The sequence below is a fragment of the Vulpes lagopus genome, chromosome 17 (assembly GCF_018345385.1).
Source record: "Vulpes lagopus strain Blue_001 chromosome 17, ASM1834538v1, whole genome shotgun sequence".
NCBI lineage: Eukaryota > Metazoa > Chordata > Mammalia > Carnivora > Canidae > Vulpes > Vulpes lagopus.
In genome coordinates this window covers 3,986,256-4,008,443 of record NC_054840.1, presented here as the reverse complement: position 1 = coordinate 4,008,443, position 22,188 = coordinate 3,986,256, and the positions used below count along the sequence as shown (strand labels likewise).

Below are 22,188 nucleotides of genomic sequence, written 5' to 3'. Positions count from 1 at the left end.
ACCTGCTATTTACCTTCCAGACTTGCAGGCCCTTCCCACACTGGCCCTGCCACCCCGTCGCCTCACCTGCCACCGCTGCTAGCACACATAACCTGTATTCACGTGGGCTTCACCACGTGCTTTCTTACCTCTTTTCCAGGCCGCTACCTTTGCCTGGAAAGCTCTGTCCCCAATCCTTAGTAGGCAAACTGTCATCCTTCAAAGTAACTCCCCTCTTCCTGAGGCCTGCCTTGACCCAGCCGAGTTAGGTATTCAGGGTTCTTTTGAGCTCCTTTGCACATAACACCTGTCTGAATCTCATCTTTCTTTGCATCTTCTACCATAGGGTTATGTGCAAAATTTAGAAGGTGTTTCAATAACGACTGCTAAAAAAATGAACGAGTGAATAAATCCTAACTAGCTACTTACCGAGGAAGAAAATGTTGAGTTGAAAGGGCAGAAGAAAAGGCGAATAGAGGAGAAAAATGCTAAGAAACACCACAATAAGGAGGGGAACACATATTTGTAACTTCCATGTTAAGTCACTGCTCCCTTGCACATGTGCACGTATTCATAATTTACGCTGCCCTGAAAGATTTTAAGCCCATCTCCAGAATCAGCAGAAAAGATAGAGAAGTCTTTTCAAATTTTAGCCCATCACCATAAATCAGCAGAAAAGACAGGAAAAAAATGTGTGAATACTCCTCCTTTTCAAGTTACTTCATTATTTGCCTCGGTCCTGTGAATTGTGTCTTGAATATTGGGCTGAACTGAAGTGAAAGGCCTCCTGGTGAGAGCAGCCAGTGTTCCTCCTATTTACAAATGGCCTGTCTGTGTGTATAGACAACGTATGTGAACTATTATTTTTCAGTTGAAGGCAAAGCTCAACCTTGAATGTCAGGGAGCAATTCAGAGATGATCCTGAATGAAAATAAATCATGCCCCATAGCAACTCATGAGAAAGCCACATAAATGATCATATTTTTTTTTAAAAAAGAAGGATATCTTTAGCATCTTTTCTAAACCAATGCTCAATATAAAAATATGAAAGTCAAAAGGCACTAAACAAAGTAATAAGCAATCAAACAGATGGAGAAAGTTTAAAAGATTACTTGTCGTTTACCCAGAATAAATTGTAAGAATTATTGTCACTCAGAAATCTTACATTGTGAATATAAATAAAAGGAATTTGGCAATGAAAGAAATGATTTAAAATACTCATTATATCTCACCCCAAACAAAAACCACTAAACCAAAATTTAATATACGTAGAAACATCAATGGACCGTTGTTCATATCATAAAGAATAGGCCTCAGCATATTCAGCTGTGGTATGTGTTCAACAAAGTTTTATTGAATAAACGAACGGTCAAATCTGAGTGGATCCCAGTGTGTATGTGACAACGTAGTAAGAATAAATATTAGACTCTGTGGAAAAGTTACAGAGTTTTAAGGGCACTTAAAAATAATTACTGAAAAGTACGAAGGGAAAGTAATGGTACATGAATGGAGTTCACATTTCAGAAATATTGGCAGGGACCCCTGGGTAGCTCAATCAGGCGTGTGAGTCTCGGTTTTGACTCAGGTCTTGGTCTCGGGGTCTTGAGTCCTAGCCCCATGTTGGGCTCCATGCTGGGTGTGGAGCCTACTTAGGAAGGAAAGGAGGAAGGAAGGAAGGAAAAATGAGAATATCGGTAACGGTGGCCTCTAATAGAAATTGGCTAAAAAATCTGCTGAAATATAATTGCTATGTTTATGCTTTTTACCGCATTCATCCCCCTATATTGGACTCTGTTCATTGTGTCCACATCTTCCCACAGTAGACTGTGACCTCTATGAGAAGAGATAGGGACTTCTAATCTCTACTGTATCTCTAGTTCCTAATGTAACATCCAGACCATAGTAAGCACTCAATAAATGTGTACTGTGAACTCAGAAATCTTACATTGTTAATATAAATCAAAGGAATGAATGAATGATAAAACAGAAAACCAACTATTTTAACAAAACTAGCGGAGTTAATGTTCTGAAAGAAAAGACAGTCATTGCAAAGGCCCCAAGCGACTATGATCCATAAAACGTTCTGCAACATCCACGTTATATGTGCATTTACACCTCGTGCTTGAGATATCTGTAAATGCTATTTCCAAAAATCTTTTCCCAAACCAAAATCACAGTTGCTTTTTTTCCTGCCTATCCCCTACCTGCTGTTCTATACAGTGCCATCGCTTTTAGTTTTACATTTAGTTTCAACCACTTTGGCTCTTTCACTCCTTTCTTTTGCTATTTCGTGACCTCGGGAGAGTTGTGTGGAGTCTCTTTTACATTCTTATGGTAGGAAGGTAAGAGTACGCAAGGGAAAAACGCCATCGAAGACTAATCAGAACCAATTGCAGGAGTTTCACCTGATGCTTCTGCTTCAGCCCTGCCACGTTGACCAGCATATCCCATTTATCGCTTCTGATAGATTCGAGTCTGGTTTATATTTGCCAATCGGTGCTGTAGACTCTCGGGTGGGGCCTCTAACTGGAGAGTTTCTCAGAAGTCAGGAATGATTGCCTCAACTATTCTTAGTCCCACTTGACCGATGGGCTCCTGGGAGAATCACTCCCTACTCTCACTTCCTCCGTGGTTTTCTCATTGGGAGAAGTAAGATGGTAGGTTTGCTGGGACAGTCAGTTGCTATATGCCAGGGACTGTGTTTCAGTTACCTCCGTGTGCTCCACCCTGAGCACAACTCTCACTGCATGCTCGATGATCATCCCGGATTTATTGAATGAATGAGTCAGTCCACATAGCATTGAATGAATACATTCTGTTCAATATTTTTTAGATAGCTACTTGAGTTCTATAATGTGTGTACTTAAATGACGTCTATCAAGGAGATACAATTTTGGACCCGGAACTAATAACTACTAAATGATTTTAATAGTGAAAGTAACATTCGTGGTAACATTGCTACCTGCTTGCATACTTTATACTTCTGTAAAGTTCTCTGGATATCTTTTCTGGTTTTTAGTCTTGTATTTTGCATATTTATGAAATATGGTATATTCAAATTTGAATAAAATAAGTATCTGTTCACCCAGAATGCTTGGAGAAATGAAAAATATAAAATAAGAGCCAATAAAAGTAAAAAAAAAAAAGATAACAACTAAAACATCGAAAATACGAGCTACCATTCACTGAGTATTTGCTATATTTCAGCTAATACAATGAGCACTTTTCATGTATCATCTTACTTAATCGTCACAACAACTCTATGAAATAGGAACTATTGCAAGCTCCCCGCTACTGTGGACAAAACTCAGAATCAGAAATCTTAAATGAATGTCAAAGATCATACAGCAAGGAAATAACAAGACCAGGATTGGAGCACCATCTGTCTGCCCGCAAATTCCACACTCTTAACCACACCTCTCGACTAAGTCCCCAGTCCCAAATGACAACAAGAATAGCAACGAATAGTATTTAAACTCATCCCATGTTCTACATATCGGATCTTCATTGCCTTACTTAAGCTCAGAGCAAAAATAGGAAGTTGTGAGTTTGGTCATCCTATTTCCCAGATGAGAAAACTGAGGCTTACAGAGTCTTGACTGCTCTCCCGTGCTTACAAAGCTAGTCAGCGAGAGAATGAAGAATGAACTCAAGTTCCCTTCAAAAAGCCAGCAGCGTTCTTCATCACCACCTTATACTAATGGTAATTAAATATTCTGGTTGGGAGAAAATTATTATATTTAGAGTATGTGAGTTTTCACTATAGCTAGAATAAAAGAACGTACATATACTTAACATTAAAGTCATACCAAATATAATTTCCTCTTTCTACAATGATGAGAAAGGTACTTCAGAATCTTGAAGTGCCTCATGATCATGCACATAATTAGCATGTAATAATATTTTTAAAGTGTGGGTATTTGAACCTTTGGGTCATTTAGCTCCTGAATATGTGGGAGTTTGCTTGAACCATTTTCCTTTACTGTAACAGTGTCTGGGTAAATTATTTTGAAATCAAGTCTGAATGGAAGACACGGAGCAAAGAGCACTTTTAATCCAAGCCCTACGCCCTCACATGAGAGGAAAAAAATACCACTTTTCCCTAGTGGGATGGAAGCATTAAGGGGGAAAGGGAGCATAGCTGTAGTGTTTTCCACCTTTTAAATTGCTCTTCAACACCTATTTCATTTCATTAATAGTGAATTCAACTGACACCCTATTTGAGTAATTGCTGATAATCAGGAAAAGTTTCCCCATCCTTCAGATCTATTTCATGAAAGCAAAATTTTCTCTAGCACCTTAACAAAGGGGGAAAGAATCAAGTTACATAATGTGAAAATACTTCCCATTTCGTTTGAGGTACTGGGATTTAAATTATGTATACGTCCATCATTCTTCAGCATGTTTCAAAGTCTGCTGTGTATTGTCTTTTTCCCAACTAATAGAACTCATTACACTAATAGCCTAGTATTATGTAAATGTATTTTATCCAAATATCTAGTATCCATAAGTAGTTTATTCTCTATATCCCTAATGTAATATATCAAACAATAACTCATTTGTCAAAGGGAGACAGTTCATTAAAATTCAACAACCATTTGGCCAGGATAAAACAGCAACAGTATAAAAATTGATGTCGCGAAACTTAACAAATGAGGGAATAAGGAAAGTGCAAATCAGGAAATTGCAGGCCTGCCCTCTAGGGCCATTTTTGGGTCACTTGTCTGAATTTTAATATTACAATTGTTTTACAAAAAAGTCTCCAAGTTATTAGGCTGGGAGGGAAGCCAATTTACAGCTAGGTGACTTGAATATCAGGGGCATTCAATAAATGAGAACATGATGCCACTTGAGAGTTAAGAGTAGAAAGGTACAACACGTGAGCACTGTGCTACAACTCAGTTTTTAACAGTGAATTATTATATGATTTGGAAGGCACGTTACCCACTGTGTTGAGTTCTATTTAAGTGGCATGGCGAGTAAGAGTTTTAGGCTCTTTTGTTTATGATTTCAAATGCAGTATTTTCTCCATATTTTTCATTTTTTACAGAAAGACAAATCCCAGGGCAGAAATAGCACCTACCAAAATTTTGCACAATTTAAACAGCAAAGAAAATAAACCTGCTGATTAGCTGCCACTCACCCGATTGTAAAACTCACAGTATTAGAAAAGGTCATCAAATGATTAAGTTTTCATCTAAAAAAAAGATGAAAACATGTAACTTTCTAAGTCCTCAGAGAAATGCATTTGTTTTTTTGTGATACATCTATGAAATTAGTTTCACTTTAAGAAAATGTTTTTAACTATTAAAAAATCTGATTTTTTAAAAAATATTTTATGTACTTATGCATGAGACACACACAGAGAGAGAGAGAGAGAGAGAGAGGCAGAGACACAGGCAGAGGGAGAAGCAGGCTCCCTCCAGGGAGCCTGACATGGGACTCGATCCCTGGACTCCAGGATCACACCCTGGGCTGAAGGCGGCGCTAAACCATTGAGCCACCCAGGCTGCCCCATCAGACATTTTTAATATGGATTATGTTCACTAAGGTCATTTTTTTCCAACCATTAAGATATTCATGTATGCACATAGACACACTTAAGAAATTTCTTCCTGGTTACATGCAAGGACTGGATTGCACACGTGTGCACATTTATTCCCTGTTTATAACTATTACCTAAGTGAGTTCCCATCTCATCACTTCACTGTTACCACACACTTCAGAATCCCTTCCCTCGTGTCTAAACGGGCTGTTTACGTACAATCATCAGGGAATCTCATTTTTGATGCTTCATGTAGCCAAAACAATTAATTTTCCAGAAATCTGTCTCTCCAAAGGCAAATATTGCGAGTTTGAATGGGGGCAGGAATTTCTGATATCTGGGATTTTATTGGAGTCTCTCCCCTTTCTGTTTATGTACATATATAAAAATATATATGCATATGTATAACATATATTTAAAACCATATCTTAATTTATATGTTACTCATAAAATTTCTATATCATTTATATATCAATAAAGTTGCATACTTCATATTGATGGATCTTATATAAATGTATCTTTATATTTAAACAACAAATAAATACCTCTTATTCTCTCCCATGCACCCAATACATTACATTTATTTCTTCACTTAAAGAAGCCTTTGCATGCGGTAAATATGACCTACATTGTGAAAGGAATCCACAAAGTTGCCAGGCTTGTCTGGCCCACTCATGGATCTAGTCTTCCTTAGCAATCCACCTTCTGGTGTCAACGAGTTTACCGTAAGGAGATTTTCCTATGCAAATAAGCAGACTTGTATAGTGATCTCCCTAAAGTATTATTGCTTTATCAAAATTACACCTGCTGCTAGAAAGTAGCATTTGCTGTCACAACCACTGCTCTGTTATGCACGGGAAATGAAGTAATCAAAGTAAAGTATGTGGTTGTTTATTAGTACGTAGTGGAGCGGTACAGCTACGCTTCCTTTTAAGCTGTTAGTCAAATCGTACATCTAATAAGCAAAAGACAAATGAGCAAAGCTATTTTTGCTTCTCAGTTTTGCTCTTGACAGCAGAGATCAAAGAGTGAGGCTGGCTTGCAACTCTATGACTTGTCATTATGTGAAAAGTGTGTGTCTCTTGCCAAAAATGAAACTACAAATCACACGTCGTGTGATGATGTGCATACACTTGCTTGAACAGGCCACCTTGGTCAAGCAATGAAGAAAGTGCTGACAGGTGTTGTCTGCTTAGCAAAATTATAATTGTGACGAAGCATCAAGAAGTAGAATCATTAAGATTACTTAAATGCTCTCTCCCAGGATTTGGGGCTTTCAGATTTTTTTTCCAGTTCCGAAGGTCTGTCTTCAAGTAACATAATCTGAGCGTTTGGGCATTTTGCCTACCGATAAAGCTTACATCAAGTGGATTTCTTATTCCATTTCTTTTTCTTTTCTTTTTCTTTTTTTTTCTCTCTTTTTTCTTCTCTTATTCCATTCTGCAAATGAAATCCATTAGAATGTCTTGTATGCTGTTTGACAGAAGTTTATTAAAACTAACAAAAATGACTGTGGCTTATTCCAAGGCAATAATACTTATACTTCATTCAGTCTATTGAGCCTAAACCCCAGAAACACTGTTGTGCATTCACCACATAGCAGTAGATCCAGAGTAGACATATAGGTTTTGTTTTTGACAGTGTCAGAGGGTGAAAAAAAGTGCTTTTTTTTTTTGAAGAAATTGCCTTATTTGAAAACAAAAAATGCTTTATTTTATTGAAAAAATTGCTTTACTTGAAAAAATTGCTTCATTTGAAAAAAGATATGCTGTCATAGGATTTTTGAAACACATTAGAGGATTTTTATCTTTAAAAATTCAAAATCTTATACAGAAAACCTGTGCACTCTAAATCTAGGTTCTGAAAAAACGAATTCGACCAAGACACAAGGTGTTTTGCCTGCTTGATGACCAGTTTCTTCAGGTTACATTGCCTTTGCAAGCAGTTGCTTTGGTGTCCTATTGAAGATGCCAGTAAGAGAAGATCAAGTTCTTGTGAGAATCAGTGATACTGTGCAATGTCATAACTGACGAATGTTGTTCTCAGCAAGTTAACGGGGCAGATATATTTATGCATGCATTCTGTCTCCATTTATTAAGTGCCTGCTCGGAGCTTAGCACTGAAGTGCAGACGATGTAGCTCCTGCCATGATATATTGCTTAGTTTTTATGTATTTTTTGTCTTGTCTTTGTGACTGGCCTATAAGCTCTTGGGGAAAGCTATTTAGTCTTCTGTGCTCCCCAAAGTGCTTCCCACAAAGAACTCAATTAATAAATTTTTGGGTTTTTTTATTTGCCAATGAGAAGGATGTGTTATGGCCTTCTTTCCTTCATTCTTTCCTGGGACTCTCTTCCCCTAACCCATGGGACTGCTCCGTACTCCCTAGACTGACATGTGTTTCCACATACCTAGCACAAATAGCACAGGCTATTTCTAGGTTCCTACTCTAAAAAGTTCTATGCCCCTTTGTCCATAAACTTTGTGTATTCCAGCTTCTACCCTAAAAGTACTTTAAGCATGTTGACTTTATTAATCTTTACATCATCCCTATGAGTAGGAACTGTTATTATCTCAGTTTTCCACCTGAAGAAAACTGAAGGTTAGGTAGCTTTCTCAAGGTCATTCAGCTTGCAAGTGGAGAGGTAGGAATTAATCCCAGGTGGTCAAGTGCCAGAGTCTATGGTTTTAATGAATACTTCATTCTGTCTATTTAGAACAAAGTCTTTTGTAACAGTTATTATGAGGGATACATGAATGGCAGAAAAAAAAATCACTCTCCTTTTTAGCCGTGATTTATATCTGAAATATTGGGTAGGCCATGCCCACAGAAAGTGAGAAAGTTTTATGGACCTAGTTTTAACCAATAGAATGGAAAGGACAAGGATAAATTTCAACAACATACTGTCTGTGTTGTGTTCTAACGATAAGCCAAAATTTCTATATGTCTTGGAACTAACTTATTTGTGCTATTAACTAATAACTTTATGAGTTTTCATCTAGCCATTTCTTTAAGACTGTAGGTTAAATACAAGTGAAGTTATCTCTGGTTGCCAGCGCTAGAAGACGACGCTGGCTACTCTAAGCAAACAGAAATGTATTGAAACAATAGTGCGAGGCCACAGAATCACAGGAAGTCTAGAGAGCCAAATTGGAAACCTGCAGGAACCACATCAACTTGGTGAAGAAGGAAAGCAGAACTATAGGTTCAGTTTACATTAGGTACAGAATGGTCAAGAGAATCATACCGTGACGAGTGAATTCCAAATATTTTCAATCCGTTTGTTGCTCTACTCAAATTCTAGATTCAAATTCTAATAAAGGAGGACCCAGTTAGTCTGGCTTCGATAACGCGACTCTTCCTTGGGGACTGGAATACAATCCTGGTAGACTGTTCAGTGAGGACGATGTGCCTTTCCTAAAGACAATGAGCTTGCTCTTGGGAAATAGAAATAGATTTAGGCAGTCAAAATTCCACAAATATCCATATTTGCAACCTTCAAAACAATTGCCATCATCATGTGTGTGTGGGGGGGGCGGTGGGTGCAGGAGGTGTGGTTTAAAATAATCTGTTGTGAAAACTGCTTTAAAATTATATTTAATCCAGGGCACCGGCATGGCTCAGTTGGTTAAGTGTCTGACTCTTGATTTCAGCTCAGGTCATGATCTCAGGGCTGTGGGATAGAGCCCATCGGACTCCTACTCAGTGGGGAGTCTTCTTGGGATCCTGTTTCTCTCTCTCCCTCCCTTTGCCCCATACAAGTGTACATGCACACATATTATCTATGAACTATATAATTTTAAAAATTGTGATAATTCCTGTGATTTCGTCCTGTATATTTGTCACTTCGTTGATTGTTATCACTTCTAAATATCATTAATCTTGAAAAGCAAGATTCCATTAAATAGATGATTATATAAAATACAGCCATACCACATTGCTCTACATTGAGGTTAAAAAGTAATAATGATAATAGAGAAAATAAAAATAAAATGGCTAATATTTGTTAAGCACATACTGCATGTCAGATATTCTACAGGGTGTCTTACGCACAGTCCTATTATATAGAAGTAGAAACTGAAGATTAGGGACATAAACTTCCCAAAGGTCAAAGAGTTAGTGACTGTAGATTGGGATTTGAACCCTGATGTCTTTTGAGTCTGTATTTTCAGTTGCTACCCATAACTTTGTGTTATTGTTGAAAATATTTTGATATACATCCTTACATATAAGTATTTTTGTATGATTTACTTATTTGAGATAAATCCCTAGATGGGGAATCATTGAATCAGAGAGTATGAAAATGTGCAAAGCTCTTGATACATTTCCCCTCTACAAATATGCTAATATATACTCCTCCTCGCAGAATATGAGAATGCTCATTGCACAACACTACTCCCAACACTGAAAATTATTACTTAAATTTTCAAATTCGAGAATTTTAAGAATATGAGATCTTTTATTTGTATATTTTAGTGAATAGTAAGACTGGCTATGAATCCATTAATTATTTTTATCTTTATAGTAATTAAGAGACATTCCCTGAATCATATTTATCTAGTGCCCATATTTATCTAGTTCCTTCCCCTGGGGTATTATCTAATGACAAAGGTAATGTGTGTGGAATCCCGTCTGATGTGATCACATGCTGGATTGCATATCATTAGGTTGAGTTTATGGAACAGCTTTGTGGGAGTCAATTTACCCTTGCTACACCGAGAGCACGTAACGCTGTGACAAGGGATATAAACCATGGGTTCCTCATCTATAAAATGATGATAAGAATTGTCCATATCTCATAGGTTTATTTGAGGATTAAATGAAATAAGACATAGAGGCATTAGGACAATGTGTGACTCAGTATGAGTGTTCATAAGAGTTAGCTACTACCAGTAGTAGTAGTGGTAATAGTATGAGCAGTGAAGGCGGATATGTGGTCAAGGTTATCTTTCTTAAAAGCAGTATTTTCTAATTCTGGTTGTTCTGTACTAACTCGCAGAGAGAAACAAATCTGGACAGGTTAGAAGGGCTCAAAATCGAGAAGAGCTCCTCTCAGGATTGTCCTCTTGCTGGGCAGATACCTGTGTCAGTGAATGAGTATGACAATCAGGTGAGATTTGCCTTGCAGTTAGGGCTGGAGAGGAGGAGTGTTGAATTTGTGCTCCGAACCACAGATATATATTGAGGTGTGAACAACCATAATTGCGACACAGAGTAGAAAGTGGTAAATGTTTCAATAAGACAGATTTTGGAAAAAGCGCTATCAACATTGAGGAAAGATTTCCACGTTATGCTTGTGGTGCCACAAATCCCACCATTGAACTTCTCTGCAGAAATTCAGATTCAAGTGGCATGCACTGAGGTCCCTACTATGTGCCCACACACCGATCTAGGAGCTTTTCAAGCATCACATTTTAACACAAAAAGGTACTTATCAGCCATGGAGGAAGTACTGTTATGTTCAGAGTAGTATCATTTGCAGAGGAAGAGGCAAATGCCGTAGGAGTTTAAGATCAGCCCAAGCCCTCACTTAGAGTCAAGCTAGTCTGGCATTTTTACCCTTGCTCCTGTCCTTTTGTGGTCATCTCTACGTGGACAGCCCTCCCGGAGTCCCAGATTTAACAGAGAAACTTTCATAATTCCCAGTCTGACCAGCAGGGGCCTTGGGTCCAGAATTAACGCACCAGCCACCCTGAATGTGAATTCAGCCCCTCTGCCTGGGCCTTTTCCTCAATGTGTCACCTTGGACCAATTACTTAATTCCCTGTTCCCTCACTTGCAAAATGGAGACAAGAACGGCTGGCTCGGTGTGTTAATTCAAGGAAGAAAGGTAACTGCTTTAAAGATCCTAGTACATAATTGCAATTCCACAGTTATTATTAATAATGACTCAGACACTGGCCGTTCAATTTCTAAGGTTTGAATACTGTGTTCTCAATTCAATTTCCTCAAAATTAGCAATACAATTAGAGATAAAGTCATAGCTTAAGTCTTTATATACCCTGTCCCAGAAACAGACCTCCTTGACTATTTCTGTGATTTATACACCAAATGTAAGCTGAGTGTTTCCTGTGCACCAGACTCTATGGAGGCATTAAGACTAACCAGACAGATTCTACACCGAGAGTCCTTACAGTCTAGCAGACAAGATGAGGTGTGAACGTCAACAACTGGTACACATAGTAGAAAGGGCTGAATGCTTCAATGGGATAGATTTCAGAGAAAGGCCTGTAAATGTTGAAGAAAGATTAATTTCAACTTCGAGAGGTCGCAAGGTAGTAATATTAACAACCCTTTCCTTGTATCTGGGCTTTTATCTGGGCCTAAGATCTCACTCCCACCTCCCTCTCAGCTGTTAAATTGTTAAATCCTCAACAGACCAAATAAATAAATAAATAAATAAATAAATAAATAAATAAATAAATAAAATAAAATAAAATAAAATAAAATAAAATAAAAGAAAATAAAATAAAATATAAAATCCTCAACAGACCTCTTAAGCCTCCTCACTATCACTGGCCTTAGCCACCAGGCGCGCATATTCTGATCGCATGGGGTAGGAAGCCTCTCTTCTCACCCTAGAGCCATAACGTCCTCAGAATCTACACGAGTGTACATCCCGGGGGTAGAAATCGGCCCGGGTTTGTTCTTTGTGTTAGTGGCACTGCTGAGAATAATTCCAGGTCTCCAGCCTGTCGGGTCCGCCTTCCCCTTGCTGCACCGCATCACCTCCCCTTCCATGGCAGGTGGCCAACAGCTTGCTCACCCGAGGCTGGGGGTGACAGTGACAGCCTGGAGATCCAGGGACCGCACATCTGATCGGATGTGATCTAACCAGATGTAAGGATCAAGATGTCAGAAGCTGCTCTAGCTCTTCTCAGAGCTTAACTGTAAAAGGAGAAGACGACACCGAAAGTGGTTTCCCAGTTAGAAAAGTCTCCCTTCAGGACTGCCAGGTGCTCCCCAGTAAAGATTGTGTCGTGGGGGCCAGGGCACCTAGGAGAGGAGCCTCATTCCGATGGACAAGATAATGAGTCTGGGATGATGGTCACATTCCACCGCTCTCGCTTCTTTCCATGGTCCCACTTTACCCAATTTGTCAAGGCCTTTGGGTGAAGTCTTGTTAAAGGCAGGAATTTTCTCTCTGTGTTCTCTTTTTTGATTCAAATTTCTTTCCAATTATATCCCCCTCTCTACATCTTATTCTTTGATCAGTCTCTCTCTCTCTCTTTCTCTCTCTGTCTTTTATGCTTCCTTCACTTCCCAGTTCTTTCTCTGTATTTCTTCCTTTCTTTCTTAACACTCAACACCAGTTCTTCTTGTTTCACTGTCTTGACATGTCCCTATCCCTTGATGTCTCTCAGCCTTTTTTTGTAAATCTTCCCCCCCACCACCACCGCCAGAAACACATCTTCCATACACATTACCCATAGTACCTGATGAATTTGAGATAAAATGACCTGGATCCAAATATAAACCCTCTTGTCCAATAAACTAAATGCAGAGAGTTTGGTATTTCATTTTTGTTTCCTGCTCCTCTTAAATAGCCATTTCTATTTCCAAATGAAAAGATGGCTAATGATCTAGCAGGTTCAGTGTAGATGGAATCCAATTATGTGCTGTTGGGTGCACAATGGCCTTTGTGTCGGCCAGCGGTGCACCAGGTGGTGAAAATGCCATGCTTCCCTTGTTCCTAAGCATGAGGGTGTTTTTCTACAAACAAACAAACAAACAAACCCTGGAAAAGAGTTGTGAAACAGAGTATTTCATCTACAGGCTTATTTATCAGACATGCCGCGGAATTCTATTTTCTTTTTCTCATTACTGAAGTTGGCATTTTTCTGTAACATTAGCTGTGGTGTGCTTCCAGCCTGCATTCTCTCTGTCCCCTACTATTAGACTTTGCCTTAAACTCATAATCCTGCCTGCTTTTCAGAATGTTCATTTTTCCATGGCAACAGGGATGCAAATGAAGAGTGCTGGTGTTACTGTGGGGAAGAAGTAGAAGAGAACCTGAGTGTGACTCATCCAAAAATCTGTTACTCGAGAATAAATATCTGCGGCAGTAATAATAGAGGTCAGCGCTCACCCAAGTCAGGGAGTTGCCCAAGAGGGGTGCAGGGCAGGCTCCTGAGCCCTCGCTGAGTGCTGAAACGCGTCAAGCAAATGGCCCCTACCTTCTGTTAGAACTGCTGGATTTTGTTTTCTTATCAAAGGGAAAACACTTGCTTCCCAAGTCTTATGGGGTTGATTTGGACAGATTTGAACGTGTCGCTGAACAGCTATGTCTGTATGAAGCGCTTGCTCACTGAACACACTCTTCAGAGCTCTTCTCCCACTGTTGGAGCTCTTGGCCCTGTCTACCCACCAACCCACAGCCCTGGCGAGTAGAAACTTCCTCATGCTGCAGAGACCGAGACAGGAGGAGGAATTTTCTGCTCCTTCCTGTGCAGTCCAGCAAAGGTTCCTATTCCAATTGCTACCAAGGATTTCCTTTGCTGAGAGCTGTTTAGAATTCTCATCAGAAAGTCCTGCCATGGGTAGAAGGGTGGGGGGCACAGAAGCATTCGCCCCTTCTGATTAGCTGCACATTTGTTCTTGGACAGCTGGAGGCTGGTGGACCTTAGGAGACAAGGAAGCCATGGAGAACATGCTCTCCTGTAGTGTTTTGTCTCAGGACTTTCTTCTCTTGCCCAGGGCACTGTCATTCCATCACGAGCCATGCTGCTGCAGCTGCAGAAGGCAGATGCAGATCTGATCCAGCAGGGCACCAGACGTAGGAAGGAAATAGATGAACGACCAGAGCGCACCCTCCCGTCCCCTCTTCTCCAGCATGACGACCGTAAGATGCCCCGTTGCATGCATACGGCCTGTCAGGTGTGGAACTGTAGTCAATGGAGCAGGATCTTAAAAGAGGCCGATTTTTAAAACTGTATTTCTACAGAATATCTAGGATCAAATGATAAGAGTCGTGGCTATTTTATCCCAATTAGAGACTTAATCCAATCTTTGTTTATTAAAAAAAAAAAAATTCCCATAGCAACACAGACACGGAATAAATTTCCTAAAAAGTCATTATAATTTGATTCACATAATATAGAACTTCTATTAGAGTCATTTGAAAATTATAGCGATGGTACAGATATTTTTCTCAAGGCATTAATATTAAAATTTTTAGGGAAAGGAACTCATTTTTATAAGGAATACATTCTTATATCTTTCTATTAAACATAGGAGACAACGGACTGGCATCCCCGTAAGTGAAATTAAATCAGATAGTAATTATTAATTAAAGACGAATTATTTCTCCAAATCTCTCATTTTTTTCACAGCGGTGGGGGTTTTTGTTCTTTTTTTTTTTTACATTTATAAAATTAGCATATCTTTCGCTCAAATCTTTAATAACCTCAAATGCCAGAGTAGTTTTGTTGTTCTTCAAGGACAATGAATCAGAGTGTATTTTAACATTCCAGAACACTCTTGACGTGTTTCCAAAAGGAGAACTGTTCTTTGCCCATCAAAAACAGATTTTTTAACTTAAAATTTAATTAAGCAAAAGATTAATTGTGTTTCTGCTGATGTAAAGAACTCTTTATTGAAGGTTCTAGCTCATCAATCACTGGCTTAGTTCATAAGATAGATTCATCCGTGAATGGGAACCGAAGTCCTTGTGGTCTCGGTGGAGTGTGTCAGATTCTGTTGGTATTTGCTCTACTAAGTATAGGTGGGTTTTTTTTCTTTTTATTTCCCTAAATAATAAAGTTTGGGGTGAAAGTTCTGAGGCAGCCTAAGCTCATGAAGAAGCAAAAATATAATCTGATTAGCAGGATTTGTATCCATGCGTGGTAAATTTTCAGGAGATGGTGGTGTTTCCATGACTAATACCCAGAAAATCTTGAGAGATGAAGACTTTGGTTGTTAATGTGGGCACGCCGTCATCTCTAAGGCAGCTTAGCGTGCCATCTACCACAACTTTCCAACTTTTGAATTCGTAGGCAGGAAAAACATAAAGATGCATATTAACTAAACTTCAAACAGGTTTTTTTTTTTTTTAGATGCCACCTGTAAGTCCTTCTGGATTACCCACCTCCACATATCATATTTTAGCCTGCCGGGGCTTATTAAAGAAGGATTTAAATGTGATAGCCATGGGATCCCTGGGTGGCGCAGTGGTTTGGCGCCTGCCTTTGGCCCAGGGCGCGATCCTGGAGACCCGGGATCGAATCCCACATCGGGCTCCCGGTGCATGGAGCCTGCTTCTCCCTCTGCCTGTGTCTCTGCCTCTCTCTCGCTCTCTGTGACTATCATAAATTAAAAAAAAAATAAATAAATAAATAAATGTGATAGCCAGCAATGAGTTGGCAGAGATGGAACATAGAACACTGGTCGCGTGCTGGTGTGGTCGCAAAGTCTCTGGATCGGGGATTTATGTAACTGTGCTTGATACAAATAGTAAGCAAATCGTCGTGGCACTTGTATTAATTTCAATATAATTCCAAATAAAAAGCCATTTTTTTTGTGTTCAACAAATATCTCAAGTGACATGAAAATATAATTGTGGTAATTTTACCCTTAGGAAATCCACTGAATTTCCCTCTTTAGAAAACTACAATATTCAAAACAAAGCACTTGAAGATTTAACATCGATTCTGTTGTATTCCCTTTTCAGGATACAATTAGCCTGAGGTTAAAGCTAAATATTATATCATTGCAATTTTCACAAAGAAAAGGGAGATGTTTCAATTCCATTGCTCACCGTTACTTCAGCACGTCTTTCAAATTAGTCTCTACAACTCTCCAAATTTAGTACTCGATGAAAACTTTAACTTCACTTAACATTGAAAAGTCAAAGTAGCTGGATTTTTTTTACTCAAAATAATATTTTAGGGACATCTGTGTGGCTCAGGGGTTGAGCGTCTGCCTTGGGCTCAGGGTGTGACCCCGGGGTCCTGGGATCGAGTTCTACGTCAGACTCCCCATAGGGAGCCTGCTTCTCCCTCTACCTGTGTCTCCACCTCTCTGGGTCTCTCATGAATAAATAAATGGAATCTTTAAAAAGTAAAATAAAAGAAAAAAGAAAAGAAAAGAAGAAGAGAGAAAGGAAAGGAAAGGGAAAAGGAAAGGGAAAAGGAAAAGGAAAAGGAAAAGGAAAGAAAAGAAAAGAAAGAAAAGAAAAGAAAAGAAAAGAAAAGAAAAGAAAAGAAAAGGAAAAGGAAAAGGAAAAGGAAAAGGAAAGAAAAGAAAAGAAAAGAAAAGAAAGAAAAGAAAAGAAAAGAAAAGAAAAGAAAAGAAAAGAAAAGAAAAGAAAAGGAAAAGGAAAAGGAAAAGGAAAAGGAAAAAAGAAAAGAAAAGAGAAAAGGAAAGAGAAAAGAAAAGGATATTTTAATGCTTATTATGACAATGACAATCATTTTTAAAGTTTTCAATACTTCAGGACTTTCAGTCTCCAGTCACAGTATCTGTGCACAGTTCTTCTGTATTTCTTTTTAAATTGTGTTAACAAAGTCATTAGGAAGATAAGTTTTACAGGAGCAAAATGATAACTAAATCAATCAAAGGTATAAATTAGAATTTTTGTCCTTCTTTCTAATTTCTGTGATTCTGCATTTTAAAGAATACTGCAATAAGTGGCCTTAAGTTATATATATATTTTTAAGACATACAGTAGCACTTAAATTCTGATTAGAAAATGTGTGCTTTTTTAATTTTAATGTTTCCACACTATATTCTAGAGAAGGACTCTACAGTTTTAAAGGTTGTGTCCCAGGACTTCTAGGTTCAACTTTAGAAGGTTATTGTGAGGATCCCTGAGGCAGCTCCATGCAGAGTGCCTCTGACCAGTGCCTGGTACCCGGTGCCCAACAGACTGTAGTCATGATTATTTTTATTAAATATTTTAAACAACATAGATGGAGTGGATATGGAAATTGTGTGGTTCATTTGCTCAATCTAGAACCCCCCCCCAAAAAAAAACAAATGGAGCAACTGAGCAAATCTCAATTGTTAGAGCCTGTATACGTCTACGAAAACTCTCCAGCTATGATAACCATATTTGTTTGACCATATGGCCAAAAATTAAGAGCACACGATTTGATTTTCAATGAAGAAAATAATCACGGATCATCCCCTGAGCAGGGACTTCCAAAGGCCTTAAAGCCATATTCCTTTCCTCATTTAATCACCTCTCTGTCTGTGGCAAGAGGAGAGAAATCAGGTGGTGGCTCAGCACTCACATCAGCTTTCAGCCTCCGAGATCAAGAGGCAGGTGCAGGTCAAGGAGGCATTATCAGGCACCCCAGAAGCTCCATTTGGTTTTTTTTTTTTGGGGGGGGGTTCTAGATTGAGCATATCACGCCATTCCTTGACAAAAATCATAAATTGTGTTTTAGCCAAGGCACCTTTCCATCTTTCTGGAAAGATCCCATCTTCCACCTCACACCACTTCTTGTGATGCCTAGATTTCCCCTCAAACCTTTTATTTGCTCAAGAGTTCTTATCACTCCTCTCCACCGGGACCCGACCCCCAGACAAAGAAGAAGCACCCGGTGTGTAGACTCATCCCCTCATTACTCGCATTTCCAACTGCTCTGGAAACCTGTCCCTGCTCTATAGGAGGGACATCATGGAGCTGCTCAGGCTTTCTTGGCCTCCCCTGGTAAATAATGTAGGTTAAGCTCTTCTCTGCCGCCAATTCTTTGCTGGACTTCTCATCATAAATGGCATTCAGGAGACCTGTGTGGAACGAAGGAAAGAGCTTTAGAACCCAGGCAGCACCGTATGTTCCTATCTCTGTGAACTGATAGGCTGCAGAAGGCAGAGGTGTGCCTGTATTTCCCCTCAGAGACCTAGTGGGTCTGGGAAAAAAAAAAAAAGATACTCAATTGGCGTGAACCTTCTAGATTATCCAAGAGAGCCTATTTCTAGTTAGGAGTGTGGGTATGATCTCCTGCACACTTGCCTTATCCTCCCTTTCCCCAGACCCCGGACTGTTCTCAAAGTTACACTGGAAACACATATACATCAGACTCACCAGGGCTAACACAACCCCGCCCTGCCCCAAGGGACCCTGCCGGTTTATCTTTTGGGAGAAAAGTGAAAGGATATGAAGAATTATTTTTTCTCTTTTCTCTTCTTCTGGAGAGGTGAGATGTTAAAACTGAGTGGTGCTTGTGTTTCGAGGGTTTGGCGGGGTCCAAAAAGAGTAGGAACAGTAAATAAGGACCACCTGGGTGCTCAGACCTAGTAGGTTAATACTGAGCCTTGCGCGATCCGGGGGATACAGGAGGGCTCTACATTGTTTTGTGATGAAGAAGGCAAGGTCTCGGAACAAAGTGATAATAATGAACAGATAATGTACTTGGCCAGAGCACCCCTCTGTTACGTCTCCTGGTGCAACAGCCCTACGCAGGCCCTTCCTAGGGGAGCACTGCAACAGGCTCTGCAGCCACAGGCACAGGGCCTGCCAGGTGGCAAGTGCTCAACATATATCTTCCCAGCAAATACACAAGGATCCGGACAGAATGCGGTTCTGTTCTCAGCTCAATTAGACATAAAATGATTATTTTTTTTCTATTCCGAAGACATTGATTCATACTCTCTTGCCAAGCTGAGTGTGTGAACCGAATGAATTTTATTATAATCCAAGTGTATATGGTTCCTACACATGGATGCCACAGGCTCTCAGAAATTTCCACCGCAAGGATGTTTTGCACTCCAGGATCCTTTTCTCATAATGTTCTTCAAGGAAGACGGCAGGAGTAACCGTTCCCAAAGACACTTGCTTGTAACTTGTCATGACTATTAATAATTCTCTCTCCGTGTCTGGTGCCTCACCAAACCATAATCTTGCCCATCTCTGAACCCTTCATTGCGCCAAGCACGGAAATCTGCACATTTCTAGGCCTTCGTGAACGTTGAATTAATATTCTTGTTAGAATATTCTTGTTAGTAATATTCATGTACAAATGAATTTCTCTTAATTCAAATGTATGCAAACTAGAGCTGCTTGCCAAATTCTAATCGGTAAATAATGCAAACGTTGCATGTGTTTGCTTTGCTTTCTTGAATACCGCCTATATTTTTCAAACCCCTTGACACATTCTAAAACAAAGCTTTAGCAAAAGGCGAATCAATTTATTTCAACAGAGACTTCTTAAGAGTGCCTTTTGGGGACATGAATGAATGAATGATATATATATATAAAAAGGCATCCGCTCCCCATTATTTCCAGATCATGAAAATTGCGTTCAATTCCAATTCTGGGCTTCCTGCGTGACCACCCAAAGGAGAGCATCGGCCTGACTTTGTAGTCTCATTTCAGAAGGAGAGGAGCCTGTGGGAGGTGGGGGGACCCAGCTGAAGTCAGTCAGGTTCGACTTTATTTATTTTTTTTTAGCAAAGTTTGTACTAAGCCTGTGAAGCAAAAAGCAGAAATGGGGGGGGGGGGGGTGCGGGAGATCTGATTTGCTGCCACAGCTCAACAGTGAGTCTATTCACACAAGAAGAGGAGACTAATGGTATGTCACGGTAGAGGATTCACCATTGCTATAGCTGACATGACCCCATTCCAAAGACCAGATTTAAATCTGATCAGCATTACTTGGGAGAGCCAAGTGTGGGATCAGCTAGTCTAGGCCCTCCCGGAAAGTCCCGTGACCCCCTCCGACGTTGCTGGCACACAGCCGGCCTGCAGGAGCCTGCATTTGTGAATCTGACGCCTCCCCATGTGTTGCCTTCCGAGCTGTACCATCCCTGCAAGGTAGTGCAGGAAAAAGGCAAAGGGTCGTGTATCGATCATGAGAGCCACGGAACTAAGCACAAGGCCCAGAACCTCATCCAAGCAGCAAAGGCCCCGAGGAAATCCGCAGCAGACTTAAAGGCACTGCCTGCTCCTCTTTCTTGCCTTTTCTGCATTTGTGAGGGTCTTTAGTATTTTCCAGCAGGGAGCAGGGGCTGCGTCAGCCTAGTGATGCAGGCAGGCGGTGGTAGTTGTAGGTTTTTAACTGAGGGGCTGCTACTTTCATTTTGATGATTTCTCAAGTCCTGGCTTCATCCCTTCCTGCGCCTGCAGCAGCCCTGGCCCTCCCTGCGGTGCTCGCCCGGACTTGGGAAGAGCAGCGTGGGGCTGGCTGTCTCCACGTGTGCGCCCTAGGACCAGCGTTTACCCTGCGTTCCCCAGGGCATCACTCCACCACACACTGGTACCCACAAGTACATGCCTACTAAAGTGGTTCACCCGCATGACAGCACGTGGGTATTTGAGTAGACGTAGTGTCCCTCTGGAGAAGGGGACATGGTCACTCCCTGGTGCATCTCCTCTGGCTACCCCGGGGCCCGTCTGTCTGCATTTCTGCCTTCAGCTCCTTCCACCTTGCCCTAGATCACCATGTCTTAGGCCCCTTGGAGTTCTCTCTCTGTATAGACCCACCAAGGTCACTCTTATTTGGGGGACTTTGTGTTGTTGCCTCTTCTTGGAATGTTCTTCCCCGGCTCGTCACATGTCAGGCTCCTCCTCGTAGTTACATCTGAGCTCACATATCACTTCCATGAAACTGGTACCGTCTATACTCCCCGACCTCTTCCCCACACACCAGCCTGGGTTTTTATATGTCACGTGCCCTTCGTCTCAAGTGTTGCCATCTAAGTGTGTCCTGTTTATCTCTTATTTGGCCCCCGTGTACTTCTCTCCTCTCCACTGTCAAGATCTATGTAACATTGAGGGTCCTGTGTCCACCCCCCACGCTGTCACTCCAGCTCCTTGAGGAGTGCCTGGCACGCAGGAGGTGGACAACAAATAGCTGTTGCATAAAGTAATGTGTCCTTCAACGAGTATCGTGGACACGATTAATAAAGGTGACTGGTGTTAGCAGAGGTAGTGGGGGAACCACCGCATATTTTCCCTGACGACCAAATTTTCTAAAGGCCCTGAAATGTCATGGGATTTAAAAGCCGAAAAGAGCTCGGGGCCCAAAGAAAATGAGATCCTCGGTATTCCTGGCTCATAGTTAGCAGAGCTGAGACCAAGTCCCAAGTCTTCGCATTGCTTTCCTTCTCCCTTCCAACCTCTACTTCACATGTTGAGGCTCTCAACTATACTCCCCCGACCAGCTTTATTACAAAAGGCATTTTTAAATATAAAGAAGCTTATTAGTTTTCCATAGTTGCCAAGTTACCTCAAAGGTAGTATCTTAAGGCAACACAATTATTATCTAATAATTACATGTGTCGTGTGTAAAGTAGCATATTCACAAATTCTGGGGAGTAGGCTCTGGGTATCTTTGGGGGATCATTATTCATCCTACAAGAAACAATATGAAAACAATATATTTTGATAAATCTCCTGCTTCCAAAATAATTGTGGTTTACATTTTGGAGTATGCGGTACCATTTGGGTGGCAGGCAATTTGGTGCTAATAAATTCTGCTGAACTGTGCTAGTTCATTTTTTTCTGTTAAAATATACTTTATCAAAAGTTAAGAATTAGACTCTCATATAAGATTTTGTTCACCTTGGGATCCCTGGGTGGCGCAGCGGTTTGGCGCCTGCCTTTGGCCCAGGGCGCGATCCTGGAGACCCAGGATCGAATCCCACGTCAGGCTCCCGGTGCATGGAGCCTGCTTCTCCCTCTGCCTGTGTCTCTGCCTCTCTCTCGCTCTCTGTGTGACTA

The 22,188-nt window shown here is 40.5% G+C and overlaps 1 protein-coding gene across 4 annotated transcripts in view; it reads left to right on the top strand.

Annotated features, from left to right (window-relative positions):
- NLGN1 (neuroligin 1) overlaps positions 1–22,188 on the top strand; it is a 651,016-nt gene that overhangs the window by 572,010 nt on the left and 56,818 nt on the right. The gene's annotated exons all lie outside the window — the stretch shown is intronic.